Consider the following 14633-nt stretch of genomic DNA (forward strand, 5'->3'; position numbering starts at 1 on the left):
CAGTAGTTTTGTAATCTACTGCAACTATTAAAGGAAACCTCCACTAAGATGTATTTATATTTAAATGTCCACACTGTGTCAGAAACACTACAACTCTTTATCTTGAAAATATGTATTGGTTATGCAGGGCTGTATATTATTATTATTATAATAATACAAGATTTATATGGCGCCAACAGTTTACGCAGTGTTTTACAACATAATACCATATTATAGTATCCCAGTGTCTGATAAACTGAACCTCCTGAACCGTACCAGGCCACATGCCCTCAAAATGGGGAGGGTGCTTTGGGGTAGCCCCCCAAAGCACCTTGTCCCTATGTTGATGGGGACAAGGGCCTCATCCCCACAACCCTTGCCAGGTGGTTGTGGGGGTCTGCGGGATGGGTGAGCTTATCGGAATCTGGAAGCCCCCTTTAATAAGGGGACCCCAGATCCCAGCCTCCCCCCCTGTGTGAAATGGTAACGGGGTATAAGTACCCCTACCATTTCACAAAAAAAGTGTCAAAATGTTAAAAACGATAAAACACAGCTTGGGACAAGTCCTTTATTAAAAATAAAAATGTCCCACCATTCATCTTCTTCTATCACGCCGCCCAGACCGAAAAAAAAATCCCTTGTTAAAAGGGGCTTCCAGATTCCGATAAGCCCCCCGCCAACAGACTCCCACAACCATCGGGCAAGGGTTGTGGGGATGAGGCCCGCCCTACCCCAATGCACCCTCCTCATGTTGAGGACATGTGGCCTGGTATGGTTCGGGGGGGGGCTCTCTCGTCCCCCCCTCTTTTCCTGTGGCCTGACAGGTTGCGTGCTCGGATAAGGGTCTGGTATGGATTTTGGGGGGGGACCCCTACGCTATTTTTTAGAAAAAATTGGCGCAGGATTTCCCTTAATTTCCATATCAGACCCGAAGGGCCTGGTATGGATTTTAGGGGGACCCCCACGCAATTTTTTTTTTTTAATTTTGGTTCGGGGTTCCCCATAATATTCATACCAGACCCAAAGGGCCTGGTAATAGACTGGGGGGGGAATCCCATGCTCTTTTTTTCAATTAGTTTTATCTATATTGCCGAGACCTGACAATTCATTACAGCCGCGATCAGTTTTAAATGACAATTTTTCCTTTAGAAATATCATTTTGCTGTGGTACTGTTCTAAACACGAGAAAATGCGTCACTTTACAGGCATACTATAGACACCCCCCAAGCACAATATTTAAAGGAATATTTCATTTTATTGTTTCACTTTAAGCATTAAAAAAATGACTGCTCCCAAAAAATCAGCGTTTTTTAAAAAAAAAATTTGCATTGATACATGTCCCCTGGGGCAGGACCCAGGTCCCAAAACACTTTTTATGACAATAACTTGCATATAAGCCATTAAAATGAGCACTTTTGATTTTTCATGTTAGTGTCCCATAGACTTTAGAATTTGCCCCGAACACCGCATATTGTTCGGTGTTCGCAGAACATCCAAACAACCAAAGTTCGGCCCGAACTTATGCTCGGGCCGAACCATTCGCCCATCCCTAGTCACAACGTACAGCTGCAATATAGCCAAATGTCATAAATGTACCCATAGCTCCTTCACGGCATATATGAACCACTAGAAAAATTTAGCAAGGGATATACATATTTTAAAGGAAAAGGCAGAGGAAAGTCAAGATAGGAAGAGAAGAAGAAAGATTGGGGGGGGGTGGGGATGCAGGTTTCCAGGGGAAGGAAAGAAGGTGGTGGGAGAAGGGGGGAAGAGTAAGAAACTGTGTGTATTGTCTTCATTCCGGAAACAATAAGGAAGAAGTGATCACAGTTTTAAATATTTAGGCTATGTGTTTACAGTGCTTGGCTCTTGGGTAGTGCTGAACTGTGGCTGACACATGGTAGTTTCAGTTCCAGCGCTAAACCCAGCTAGGATTCACCAGAGGCATTGAGCACAAGTGCTTAAAACAATGCTGAGAAAAAAAGTAGCTTTTGCATAGCGGTTTTACAATTTTACCAGGGACTTCGTGGTTAAACTCATTTCTAGGGAGATAAAAAATTAACCATGCCAACCTCTGTACATATTCTATAGTTTATAGAAGGCCGGACAAGTGAAGAGAGTGGAGAGCAGCTTCAAACCACCAGTTGGTGTCTTGGAGATCATGTGACAGCTGATTCTGGTAAGTATTTATGAACACTGGAACATTAGGAACATTCCCGAAGCACAGTTCATCATGCCTGAGAACATTATTAGCTAGATTCCAGGCACTACTTGGTTACAAAAACACTAAATTAAAGCTTCAATGGGTGTCTATAGAGAAGAGTAGGAAAAGGAAATGTTTGAGTTGGTAGTAGCTTAACATTTTATGAAAAAAAAAGGTTTGTGGGAAAATAAACTAAATGCCCATTTTATTAGAAAACATACTAGTTACACATGTTTGCAAATAGAATACTTCTACGAGAAAATTATCATGAGAAAAAAAAATAACACAAGGAATTAATATAACTTATCTATCTTAATGGACATCTCTTGAGACACTGATTCAAGTATGCAGATAAGGAGTTCTCATTTTATTTTTACTTTTTTATGTATACTTGTTTCCAGGCAGAAAGTATTAATCCTTTTACTGCCATGGTCTTTGTAAAGGTTACGTCGGAACAGGACTTGCAACTTGCCAGCTCCGTGACCCTTAAAGTGTTTGTTAACCCAAAAAAAAAAATGGATCCTGTTCCCTTAAAGCATGTTATACAGCACAGTGCCTGTGCTGTGTAATTTGGCCCCCAGTATCACCTGGAATACCTAGCTGGTCCTGCCTGCTTATGCCCTCCCCCTGTAAACTGACCACTGGTTATCATGGCTGCTGAGCCCTGACACTGTGGTCAGTTTACGTGCCTCGGTCATCTGTAGCTCTCCTCTGTCCTCCTGTGTCTCCCTCTGTCCCCCCCCCCCACTCCCTGCCTGTCAGCTCTCACTAGCGCCGCACTGCTCCCCTCCCCTCCCTGCTGCTACATAATGATGTGATCTTTATACCATCCCAGTTGTTAGATAATTGGGATGGTACGTGCTTTATAAAAAAAAGCCTATTTCTACCTGATTTTACAGCGCCTCCTAGCACTCACATGACTCCCGACTCACTCCTTCTTGGCTGACATCAGCGGGAGTTCTCGGCCCCGTCCGCTGGAGCTGTCAGATGGGAAGAGGAGAGAGCTGGGAGTCACGTGAGCGCCGGGAGGCGCTGTGAAATTAGGTAGAAATCGGCTTTTTTTTCTATAAAGCACAGGCACTAGGATACAGGTTGTTATCTAACAGAGCGGATGGTATAAAGATCACATAGTGGCCTAACAACCACTTTAAAGTAGTAGAAAAGCCTAAGTCTAACTATTCTGAAAAATGTTCCCTCCTCATACCTATCCTGGCTATCCTGTATAAAAAAGTTAAGAGCTCTAAGGTTCTGTGCCAAGAGTCCACTTAATGCTCACTCCCAGAACACTGACCGAGCTGTCTTCAACCTGTGATCGACCAGCGATCATGTGATCAGGAAGCTGCTCCACCTCTTGGCATTAACAGTTACTTAAAGAGCCACCAGGAGGTGGTGGGAAGGGGGTTCATATTTATACAGTTTTATCTTTTTTAGTAAACATTTTGGAACTCATGTTGTATCTGTGTGTGCTAATAAATTTAGGGGGAGATTTACTGAAAATGGAGAGTGCAAAACCCGGTGCAGCACTGGATAGAAAACAATCAGCTTCCAGAATTTATTGCCAAAGCTTAATTAAACAAGCCGAAGTTAGACGCTGATTGGCTACCATGCACAGCTACACCAGATTCTGTGTGATCCAGTTTTAGTAAATCTCCCACTTGGTGTACTTTTTTGAAAATATAGTATTCAGAAACATTTGTGCAACTATTATGCAGTTTTTACTGAAAATGCATACTCAGGTTTTTGTTTTCGATTTCCAAACCAATAAAAAAAAAATGACACATGGAATGCTTTAGGCTACACTGAAAAGTTCCCATTCTCAACATTTTTGGACAGTGGTCTGCAATACATTATAGTCCCTTTAAGGAACAAAGTGAATTAATACAAATTTCTTGTGCAAATTGTTGCTGTGGAAACCTTCAAAATGTTAGAGAGAAAAAAAAGAACTGTAATGTTTCGGATTTAAATTATACATCTTGTCATGTTAAATTTACACTGTTAGCATTTTGCTGCAGGCATTTATTCTTTGTCAAGCGGACTATTTTGTAAGTGTTTAAATATATCACATGATTTGGAATTACCGTAATCTCAAAATTAAGAGTGGTGGGAAGTGTCAATGACCAGTATGTCACATCAAGAAATGCGTATTACATGGCACTCATAGTAAAATTACTATAACTAAAGACACATGTTCCAACTCTCTGATTATTCAATAAGGTGCTTACAGTGCATTGCTAAAGAGACATAAAATATATATTTTTATTTGTTTCAGCAGATTAGAATTTTGACCATTTTAGGTTTGGTTCTAAAGAAATAATAAAACAGCATGCATATTTTAATGTGAATTTTTGCCCAATCTGGCCCAGATATTCTCTGCACAAATGCCCAATGTTGCTTTATGGAAGAAAGGGATTCAAGTCTCATCTTCCCACATACCTGGAGGGGGTGTCTGGTTGGGCCAACAGGAGAGTGAAGGAGCTACACTTCAGCCGTTGAAAGGAGAGGCAATCAAGAAAACCTGTGACTGTGCACTGAATGGGCAAAGTACAGGTTCCTGTCCATTACTTAACAAATGAAAGGCCAGTTCCCTGCAATAGAGGATCTCTCTGGCAGCCTGTGACCCCACTACTCTCACTCTCTTCCAACACTACAACCTGCATCAGACTCTTTTAGGATTAGACACTTCCAGGAGCCATTTTCCTCTGCTAGACAACCTACACAGCTGCTATGGGGCCGGGGTTGAACAGGAGCTTCTACAACTGAGTGCCATCTATAGATTTGTTCCAATCCAGACAACATTCTTAGTAGGTACAGGGCTGGCCGGGCTCATTTGAAAGGGGATAAATGTTTGTGTGAACATGTACCTCCTTTCAGTTCTATGGCGGGAAGAATATGCTCTGTGCAGATTCTTGTTGGCAGAAATCACACAGTGTGTGTGTAAATGGGGCATAATAAAGAGGAAAAACTATACATAGTGATAATGCAAAGTAACAACAAAAACCACCAAACATGGGACTTTAACTATGCCTAATGATACAATACATATATATAATACTGTTAAAATTACAACCAATTTATTCAATTCATATAAATAATATTGTTATTCTCCTTACCCTGCTATACTCTCCTTTATTATTAGAACTCAATAGTCTGTAGATTCAGACTGACTCTGGTGGGAGGGATTTCAACTATTTTATCACAATGCATTTTGGGGGTCCAACTACCTCACTTCATCAGGTTCTGTGAAACTTTATTGTATTATTGCAAATTTTGAGATAAGAAACCCAGGGACCACCAACCACACCAAACCTCCCCCTGGGAGGAGGGCCAAGTAGCTACTAACAGAAGGCCTAGATTGTATCCCATTGAAGGAAAATGTGGAGGGAGGGGGAGAGAGACACAAATCCTGCTGTATTCTAGGCTCACCCTCCTCTGTTAACTCCCGATAAACAGAATATATTCTCTCTATAGAGGGGGATCTCTAGGGCTGTATGACAACATCTTTATATATCCCTCCAATATGGTGATCTCCCATGGTGGGTGACATCACTTTTATTGCCAGCGTAAGTTGTCATCTCTCCCCTAGGCGACAGAGGGGCAGCATCCCCAGATCTCTCCTCTGGCCTTAAAAGCATCTGATAAAACTGATATTGGTTTGATCACGCTATTACAAGCTGGTAACGGCTTGTTAACAAACCAAAAGCAGAACTGACAAATTCCTCATCACTCCCTGTTTCATAGACCATAGAGGCCATCAAGGAATTTGTTCTGGTGGAATTGCTGGCTTCAGTTCCGGGCTGCCTTGTCGAATGGCAATGGGGGGGGGGGGGGGGGGGGGGGGTCATGGCAGCTGCAGCCATGACCCTGATATAACCACTGAAACCCAAGGATGTACTGGTTTGTCTTGAGTATTAAGTGGTTAATCTAAAGGAGAACTAAACTCTCAAAAAGGAATATATATTTTAAGTAAAAATGGGTTGGATTTTTTTCCTTTTACGTTATATGTTTCCCTTCTTGAACTGTGCAGAGTATAGACTCTGTGTAGGAAGTTCTGTGCACTCTATCAGCAACTACAGCAGAATGTGTCAGCTCATTGTACACTGGCAAGGCTGCCCTGTAGACCATTGTATTATTGTACAGGAAAGGGTGACAACTCTGAACTGAATAGGCTTTGTCATCTTGGGAAAGGAATCATCTGTGGATCCACTTGCTGGTATGATTTGGTTAAAAGCATATAAAAAACATATAAGAAACATATGCAATAACAGAATCAAAACTTTTTTTTCAGTTTTGGATAGAGTATGAATGGCTTAGACCCTCTGTCGTTTTTATTGCCGATGTTCTGGTGAGAATCATCTTTCCATTAGTGGTTACAAATGCATGAAAGTAAAAAACCTTCTATGTGCAGCAACCCCCCCCCCCCCAATACCTACCTGAGCCCCATCTCAATCCAGCGATGTGCACAAAAGCAGCGGCTCTCCTTTGTCTCTTCCTCCTCATTGGCTCCAGCGACTGTCAATCACAGTGAGCCAATGAGAAGAGAGCAGGGGCGGGGCCGAGCCACGCTCCTTGTGTGTATGGACACACAGAGCAGAGGCTCGGGTGCCCCCATAGCAAGCTGCTTGCTATGGGGGCAGGAGGGAGGGTCCAGGAGTGCCAGCGGGGGACCTGAGAAGAGGAGGATCGGGCTGCTCTGTGCAAAACCACTGCACAGAGCAGGTAAGTATGACATGTTTTTATTATTAAAAAAATTATAATCTGCCTTCAATATCACTTTAAATGTTTGGGTTTAGCCAGGGCCGGATTTGTCACAAGGCCACCGAGGCTAGGCCTCGTGGCGGCAGTGGTGCAGGGGGGGCGCCGCTCCTGCGGCGACTTCGCGGCCGCCCCCCCCCCTTTCGGGCAGCCCATTAAAGCCTATTAGGGGCACTGACACCGATGCCCATAGAAAAGATGGGCACGAGCCGACCACGCAACTGCGCATGCACCGTTCCAAAGCCGGCCGGGCTCGGGAAAGCTTGTACACGCTCGGCTGGGCGCCACATGCACAGTAGCGTGATTGCGCCGCTCGGCGCCATTTTTAAAAAAATCGTAGGTAGTAATGTGGTGCGACGGCGGGGGGAGAGAGATGACATCTCTCATTGCCCGCACCGCTGTTCCTCCACCTGATGGCAGGCAGCATGGCAAATGACATCCCCAGCTGGTGGCAGGCAGCGTGGCAAGTGACATCCCCAGCTGGTGGCAGGCAGCGTGGCAAGTGACATCCTCATCTGGTGGCAGGCATAGTGGCAAGTGACCTCCCCTATCTGGTGGCAGGCAGCGTGGCAAGTGACATCCCCAGCTGGTGGCAGGCAGCGTGGCAAGTGACATCCCCAGCTAGTGGCAGGCAGCGTGGCAAGTGACTTCCCCATCTGGTGGCAGGCAGCGTGGCAAGTGACATCCCCATCTGGTGGCAGGCAGCGTGGCAAGTGACATCCCCATCTGGTGGCAGGCATAGTGGCAAGTGACCTCCCCTATCTGGTGGCAGGCAGCATGGCAAGTGACATCCCCAGTTGGTGGCAGGCAGTGTGGCAAGTGACATCCCCATCTGGTGGCAGGCAGCGTGGCAAGTGACTTCCCCATCTGGTGGCAGGCAGCGTGGCAAGTGACATCCCCATCTGGTGGCAGGCAGCATGGCAAGTGACATGCCCATCTGGTGGCAGGCAGCGTGGCAAGTGACTTTCCCATCTGGTGGCAGGCAGCATGGCAAGTGACATCCCCATCTGGTGGCAGGCATTGTGGCAAGTGAAATCTCCATCTGGTGGCAGGCATAGTGGCAAGTGACATCCCCATCTGGTGGCAGGCAGCGTGGCAAGTGACATCTCCATCTGGTGGCAGGCAGCGTGTCAAGTGACAAGAGATGGTGGCAAGTGACACGCTCAAGGCTCCCAATGATTCTGCATTATGGTGAGTTGAACTATTTCATTTTATATTACAATGTAATGATAGAAATAATGTTTTTCAATCATCCTGACACCATACCAACCATGGTGCCGGGGATGATTGAAGCACTAACACCAGCGATTGCCCTGAAAAATTGCCCACGAAAAATCCTTACCCCTCGCTCGCTTACCCTGAAGTATTTTCAGTCTGTACAATTAAAGCCAGTTATTTTCAGTGTTCTCATGTGTGGAGATATGTTTTTAATTGATCTATTGTAGCAGTCATCGATAAAGGACGTGAATGGTGGTGTGTGTGTGTGTGTGTGTGTGTGGGGGGGGGGGGGGGGGGGGGGGGCATTGAAGGACTCGGCCTCGGGGCGGCAAAGGGAGTAAATCCGGGCCTGGGTTTAGCCACACTTTAATATTTTCTAGCCAGTATTTTCATAAATCCTTTGTTATATGTTTGTTAAACCGACACACATTTTCCATCAATTGCTTATTAAACTATTTAGAAATCGTTAAAAAATCTGAAGTTATATCAGTTTACAATCTGAAACACAACACGCACAATAGTCATTAGGCAGGCCTTGACATTAACACTGAAATCTGAGTTCAAAGGGCTGAACTCCTTTATCCAAGGTACATATTCCATGTTTCATGCAAACTTCCTTGAACAAGAAAGCAGATAAAGCCAGCTAATTACCTTCCTGTGCAGCCCATCTCTGTCCTTCTGGACTAAAATTAGACAAATTATATCACATGAAGGTCCCAAGGGGACTTCTTATCCGTCTATTAAGTGCACTAACACAATTTAAGATAATTCTGGAGCCACTACAGACAGAAAAATGATAACTTCACAATCTGTGTCTACGAAATAGACACACATTTATTTTAAAGCATACTTCCTAATCATTCAAAATTAAAGTGCATCTAAATACAAAAAAGTTTTTGATGGAGTTAGGTTAAAAGGCCTCTCAGGTTTGAATTGATGCCTGTGTTCTGGTGGCAGTTTATTGGCATTTCATAAATTGTTGTTTGCACAATTTCTGTTATTTATGTATGGATAGGTACTGAAAACCTAGCGCTCATCCATTTTAGTAAACTTAAGCATTATTACCAACCTCTGTTCTTCAAATTCTACACCTTTTTCTTTCAGTATACTTGGACATAATTTGTCTAGTGGTGTGAAGCCTTGAGAATATTTGTGAGGTATGACTACTTGTAGGTCCCCCCCAAAAAATGATGAAACAATGATGAGCACTATCACCCAATATCTTGTTATAATAACTGAAAAACTCAGGGTAGAAATTCCACTGAAGAGCTCGACTTCATCTTGTCTTCTGGAGAACTTACTTTTACATTTGCCTTTGTAGTATTGTGTCATGCTGACTTCAGTGCACCTAGCATTTTCCTAAATATCTTCCCTAACAAACAGTGTTTTCAGTGTTGATGGGGCACCTTGCAAATAATACAGCATCAGCATTATACTCTGCTTCAAGAAGCACTAAACTAAACATAACTTTAGTGTTTTTAACTTAAAAACAGAGGGAGTCATTCCTGTAAAGTGGAAAATGATGTTGCCTGTAAAACCACCAGATCAGGTTTTTATTTAATGTGCTATAGTAGGAAAACAAAATATAGAATACATGTTTTAAGCAACAGATTTTTTTTTTGCTTTAGTTTTTATAAATTCAGAATAAAATACTGTATGTATGGAAAATCAGCTTACCTGTCAGCTACACTTAAAGAGGACCTTCGCCCTAAATTACATCTTGGGCTGCCCTGCCTCCTCCCCCTCTGTCTGTGTCCTCCCCTCTCCCTCTCTTACCAATAGGAAAAAAAAAATATTTTTTATATATTTTACTTGTGCTACAAAGCATCACTTACACTTTTCTCACCTAGGCCAAGCATTCTTTTCACACGTGCGCAGATGTGCCGCAGGGCTCAGCCCCTGATAGAACCCTGTGACACATCTGGGCCAGGTTGCCTCCCACTGGGTTTCCCCTACACGCTCAAAGACTACCAACAGGGAAATTCAAAATCTTCCCCATCTTTGCATGCACATAGAACACCCCCCCCCCCCCCGTGCATGCGCAAATCTGCCCACGGGCTCTGCCAGGACCAGAAGGCCAGGCAGAGCTCCATGGGCGCATCTGTGCATGCACAATAATGATGGTGTTGGAGAAAAGTGGAGCCTGGCCAAAGCTGACCAAACACAGGGCAAATTTCATCCAGTTCATTAGAAGCCAGACCAAATCATGGGTGGCCTTGTTAGTATTCTCAAGCCGAACTTCCTTTCATCTAAAAATCAAAGGAACGAGTCTAAAAATTGTTGGCTGAAGAGCATCTGCATCACATTAGATGCAGCCATTGTTAGAGTATTCTGACTGCCTTCTGTCAAAATACAATATCCAGAGGAGATTCGTCGATCCAAGTTGTACAGCGTGGATAGAGGGAATCAAGTGATTTCTAAAGAAAACAGAAATCTTACAGTGTATGGTCTGTTTTAGTGGAAAAAACACTACATTAATGTGCCCTATTTATATTCACAAAATGTACCTCAAATGTTACGAACAACCAGTGACACCATTTTGTGCTGACACTAGTTTCAAGAGAACTGACAAAATGAGCATGTTTGTAACAGACTAACCTAATGACCATTTATCCCAGTTTAGGTGAGAATCCTTATTTTACCCTAAGGCTGGGTTCACACTGAAGCACGGAGCGGCTCACAGCAGGGGGTCTGGTGTGTCCCCGTTCACCGTTTCAGGTCCGATTTCAGTCTGAAATTTTGGCTGAATTTGAACCTGAAACGGACCAGAAAACGCACAGGACCCCTGTGCAATTTGCACCGGAGCCGCTCCAGAGATGTGTGAATCGGCTCCATAGAGAGCCAAACACAATCTCCTGACATGCGAATTGGATGCGGTTTTTGCAACAGTGTGAACCTAGCCTAAAGGATTGGGATTTAACAGGTTTAGACTGAACTGGGTTTTATTTACGCAGGACTAAACTGTCCCTTTTTTACTTTAGAATGTTAAAAATATAGACTAATGCTACGTACACACGGTCGGACTTTCCGGCGGACTTGGTCCGGCACACTTTCTGACGGACTTTGTCCGCCAGGTGCGCCGGACTTTAAAACGGACGGACTTGCCCACACACGACCGGACTTTTCCGGCGGGCTAAGTCCGCCCGTCTTTCCGACGGACTTTCACCGGAGGTACGGCGGACTTTCAGAATGAACGGACTTGCCCACACACGCACAAGTCCGTTCATTTTGAACGTGACTCATGTGCGACGGGACTAGAAAAGGAAATCAATCTTGCCGCTTTTATCGGCAAGATTGACACCTTGCGAGCCCCGTCGCGGGGCATACCAGGCCCTTAGGTCTGGTATAGATTATAAAGGGGAACCCCCTACGCTGAAAAAAACGGCGTGGGGTTCCCCCAAAGATCCATACCAGACCCCGATCCGAGCATGCAGCCCGGCCGATCAGGAAAGGGGGTGGGGACGAGCGAGCGCCCCCCCCTCCTAAACCGTACCAGGCCGCATGCCCTCAACATGGGGGGGTGCTTTGGGGGAGGAGGGCGCCCTGCGTGGCCCCCCACCCCAAAGCACCTTGTCCCCATGTTGATGAGGACAAGGGCCTCTTCCCGACAACCCTGGCCGTTGGTTGTCGGGGTCTGCGGGCGGGGGGCTTATTGGAATCCGGGAGCCCCCTTTGATAAGAGGGCCCCCAGATCCCGCCCCCCCACCCTATGTGAATGAGTATGGGGTACATGGTACCCCTACCCATTCACCTAGGGGAAAAGTGTCAATAATAAAACACACTACACAGGTTTTTAAAATAATTTATTAAACAGCTCCGGGGGGGTCTTCCTCCGGCTTCGGGGGTTCCTCCGGTTCCTCTTCTCCCGACGTCCGGTTGGTTCTTCTCCGCTCTCTTCTCCCGGTGTTCCAGTTCTTCGGCCGGCTCCTCTGCTGTCTTCAGGTAGCTCTCTTGCCAGCAGAGGTCCGGGCTTCTGGGCTTCTTGGCTTCTTCCCTCTTCTCTTCTCCAGATGTTGACACGACGCTCTCTCCGGCTGGACTGCTCTCTGAGGGCTCCGTTGTGACTTATATAGGCGGAGACCCCGCCCCCTAATGATGTCACAGTCCCTGGGCATGCTGGGACTGTGACGTTTTAGGGGGCGTGGTCACCGGGCGATGTTGACCACGCCCCCTAAAACGTCACAGTCCCAGCATGCCCAGGGACTGTGACATCATTAGGGGGCGGGGTCTCCGCCTATATAAGTCACAACGGAGCCCTCAGAGAGCAGTCCAGCCGGAGAGAGCGTCGTGTCAACATCTGGAGAAGAGAAGAGGGAAGAAGCCAAGAAGCCCAGCTCTGCTGGCAAGAGAGCTACCTGAAGACAGCAGAGGAGCCGGCCGAAGAACTGGAACACCGGGAGAAGAGAGCGGAGAAGAACCAACCGGACGCCGGGAGAAGAGGAACCGGAGGAACCCCCGAAGCCGGAGGAAGACCCCCCGGAGCTGTTTAATAAATTATTTTAAAAACCTGTGTAGTGTGTTTTATTATTGACACTTTTTCCCTAGGTGAATGGGTAGGGGTACCATGTACCCCATACTCATTCACATAGGGTGGGGGGGCGGGATCTGGGGGCCCCCTTATCAAAGGGGGCTCCCGGATTCCGATAAGCCCCCCGCCCGCAGACCCCGACAACCAACGGCCAGGGTTGTCGGGAAGAGGCCCTTGTCCTCATCAACATGGGGACAAGGTGCTTTGGGGTGGGGGGCCCCGCAGGGCGCCCCCCTCCCCCAAAGCACCCCCCCATGTTGAGGGCATGCGGCCTGGTACGGTTTAGGAGGGGGGGCGCTCGCTCGTCCCCACCCCCTTTCCTGACCGGCCGGGCTGCGTGCTCGGATTGGGGTCTGGTATGGATTTTAGGGGGGACCCCACGCCGTTTTTTCGGCGTAGGGGGTTCCCCTTCATAATCCATACCAGACCTAAGGGCCTGGTATGCCCCGCGCTCACCGCAATAGGAAAATCTGTTTTTCCTATTGCAGCGAGCGCGAGATGCAATACCCTGCCCTCGCGTCGTATCTGGTCCGTCGGACCAGCATACACACGAGCGGGCTTTCCGTCGGACCAGCACACAGACGAGCGGACTTTCCGCCCGAAACTGAGTCCGGCGGATAAATTTAAAACAGGTTTCAAATCTTGGTCCGGCGGACTTTGGGGAAAAAGTCCGCCGGAAAAGTCCGCTGGCGCCTACACACGGGCGGATTGTCCGGCACACTCTGGTCCGCCGAACCAAGTCCGCCGGAAAGTCCGACCGTGTGTACGCGGCATAAGAATACCAGAACAAGAAAAATATGCAAATAAACTTCTTCACTTATTTGTGATCCATTTACAGCACCCAAGACACACTGAGAATTTGGACATTGCAAAATAACAACATTTTTAAATTTACCATAGAAAGTTATTGAATAAGGAAAAAGCAAGCAGTCAAACATGCAAAGTGATCAGGGCAAAACCCTGCCAAAATTTTAGGTGGCCGGTTAAACACACAGAAATCACCCCAGGATTGGGAGATCAGTAAAACTTAAGAAAAAGACACACAATTCAAAAATGCATTAAAAACATGCCGTTAGTTTTGATCTATAGTAGGGCATCTCAATTTGCAACCGCATGCAGAATATCAGTCCTCCTGGTACTGTTGAATGTACCAGACCCAAGAACAATGTAGGATCCATTATGTAGTCTGGAGAATAACTCCAGAAATTGAATATGATAACTGACAAAGAACCAGTATCATCAACGTGGCTTGATGCAGATTGTGGGCCAGTAGTAATAGGTTCCAAACTACACTGAAAATTATCTACGTAATTTATAAATACAAGAGTTTAGTGTGTTTTTACTTATATCAGCTCACTGCTCCTCTGCCAGTCTGTGTACTCCATCACTATGTTAGGACCTCAGTATATATCCTGCTTAAATTCTGATTTTTTTTGTGAGCAAATCTTTCACTATGACCCCAACTTCTCCAAATATTACACTGGATATATGAGTAATGATTTGTATATTTTGCAAAAAGTGGAAAAGGGCAAAATGGAACTATAAAACTTAGCCATATAGCAGTGAGAATTAGTAGGGTACCCCCCCCCCCCCAAAAAAAGGAAAAAACAGGTGTTTTTACTTATGGAATTTCAACCAAAGCTGGACTTTCAGGGGACAATTAGAAAGGATGAATTGGCATACTTTAGAACAGTGCTGACTGGCTACCTTGTTTGCCACTGTTCTATCACCCCCCCCCCCCAAAAAAAAAAATCATTAAAAAAAAATTCACAAAAATCTATTGGAATTTATGACATCAAAAAACATATTCCACTGCTCACATCAGGGTCTTCTCTGGCCCACATGTTGTGCAGCTCTGCCAAAGAACAGGCATAGTGCTTGCTGCATACTGTGTAATATCTGTGTCAATCTCACGTTATTTTGACAATCCAACATAATCGACCAAACAAAGAC

General features: G+C 45.6%; 1 protein-coding gene across 17 annotated transcripts in view; it reads right to left on the reverse strand.

Moving 5' to 3' along the window:
- Positions 1 to 14633, reverse strand: part of CACNA1D (calcium voltage-gated channel subunit alpha1 D) — a 524402-nt gene that overhangs the window by 229938 nt on the left and 279831 nt on the right. The gene's annotated exons all lie outside the window — the stretch shown is intronic.

The sequence above is a fragment of the Aquarana catesbeiana genome, linkage group LG07, assembly GCF_042186555.1.
Source record: "Aquarana catesbeiana isolate 2022-GZ linkage group LG07, ASM4218655v1, whole genome shotgun sequence".
Classification (NCBI taxonomy): Eukaryota; Metazoa; Chordata; class Amphibia; order Anura; family Ranidae; genus Aquarana; species Aquarana catesbeiana.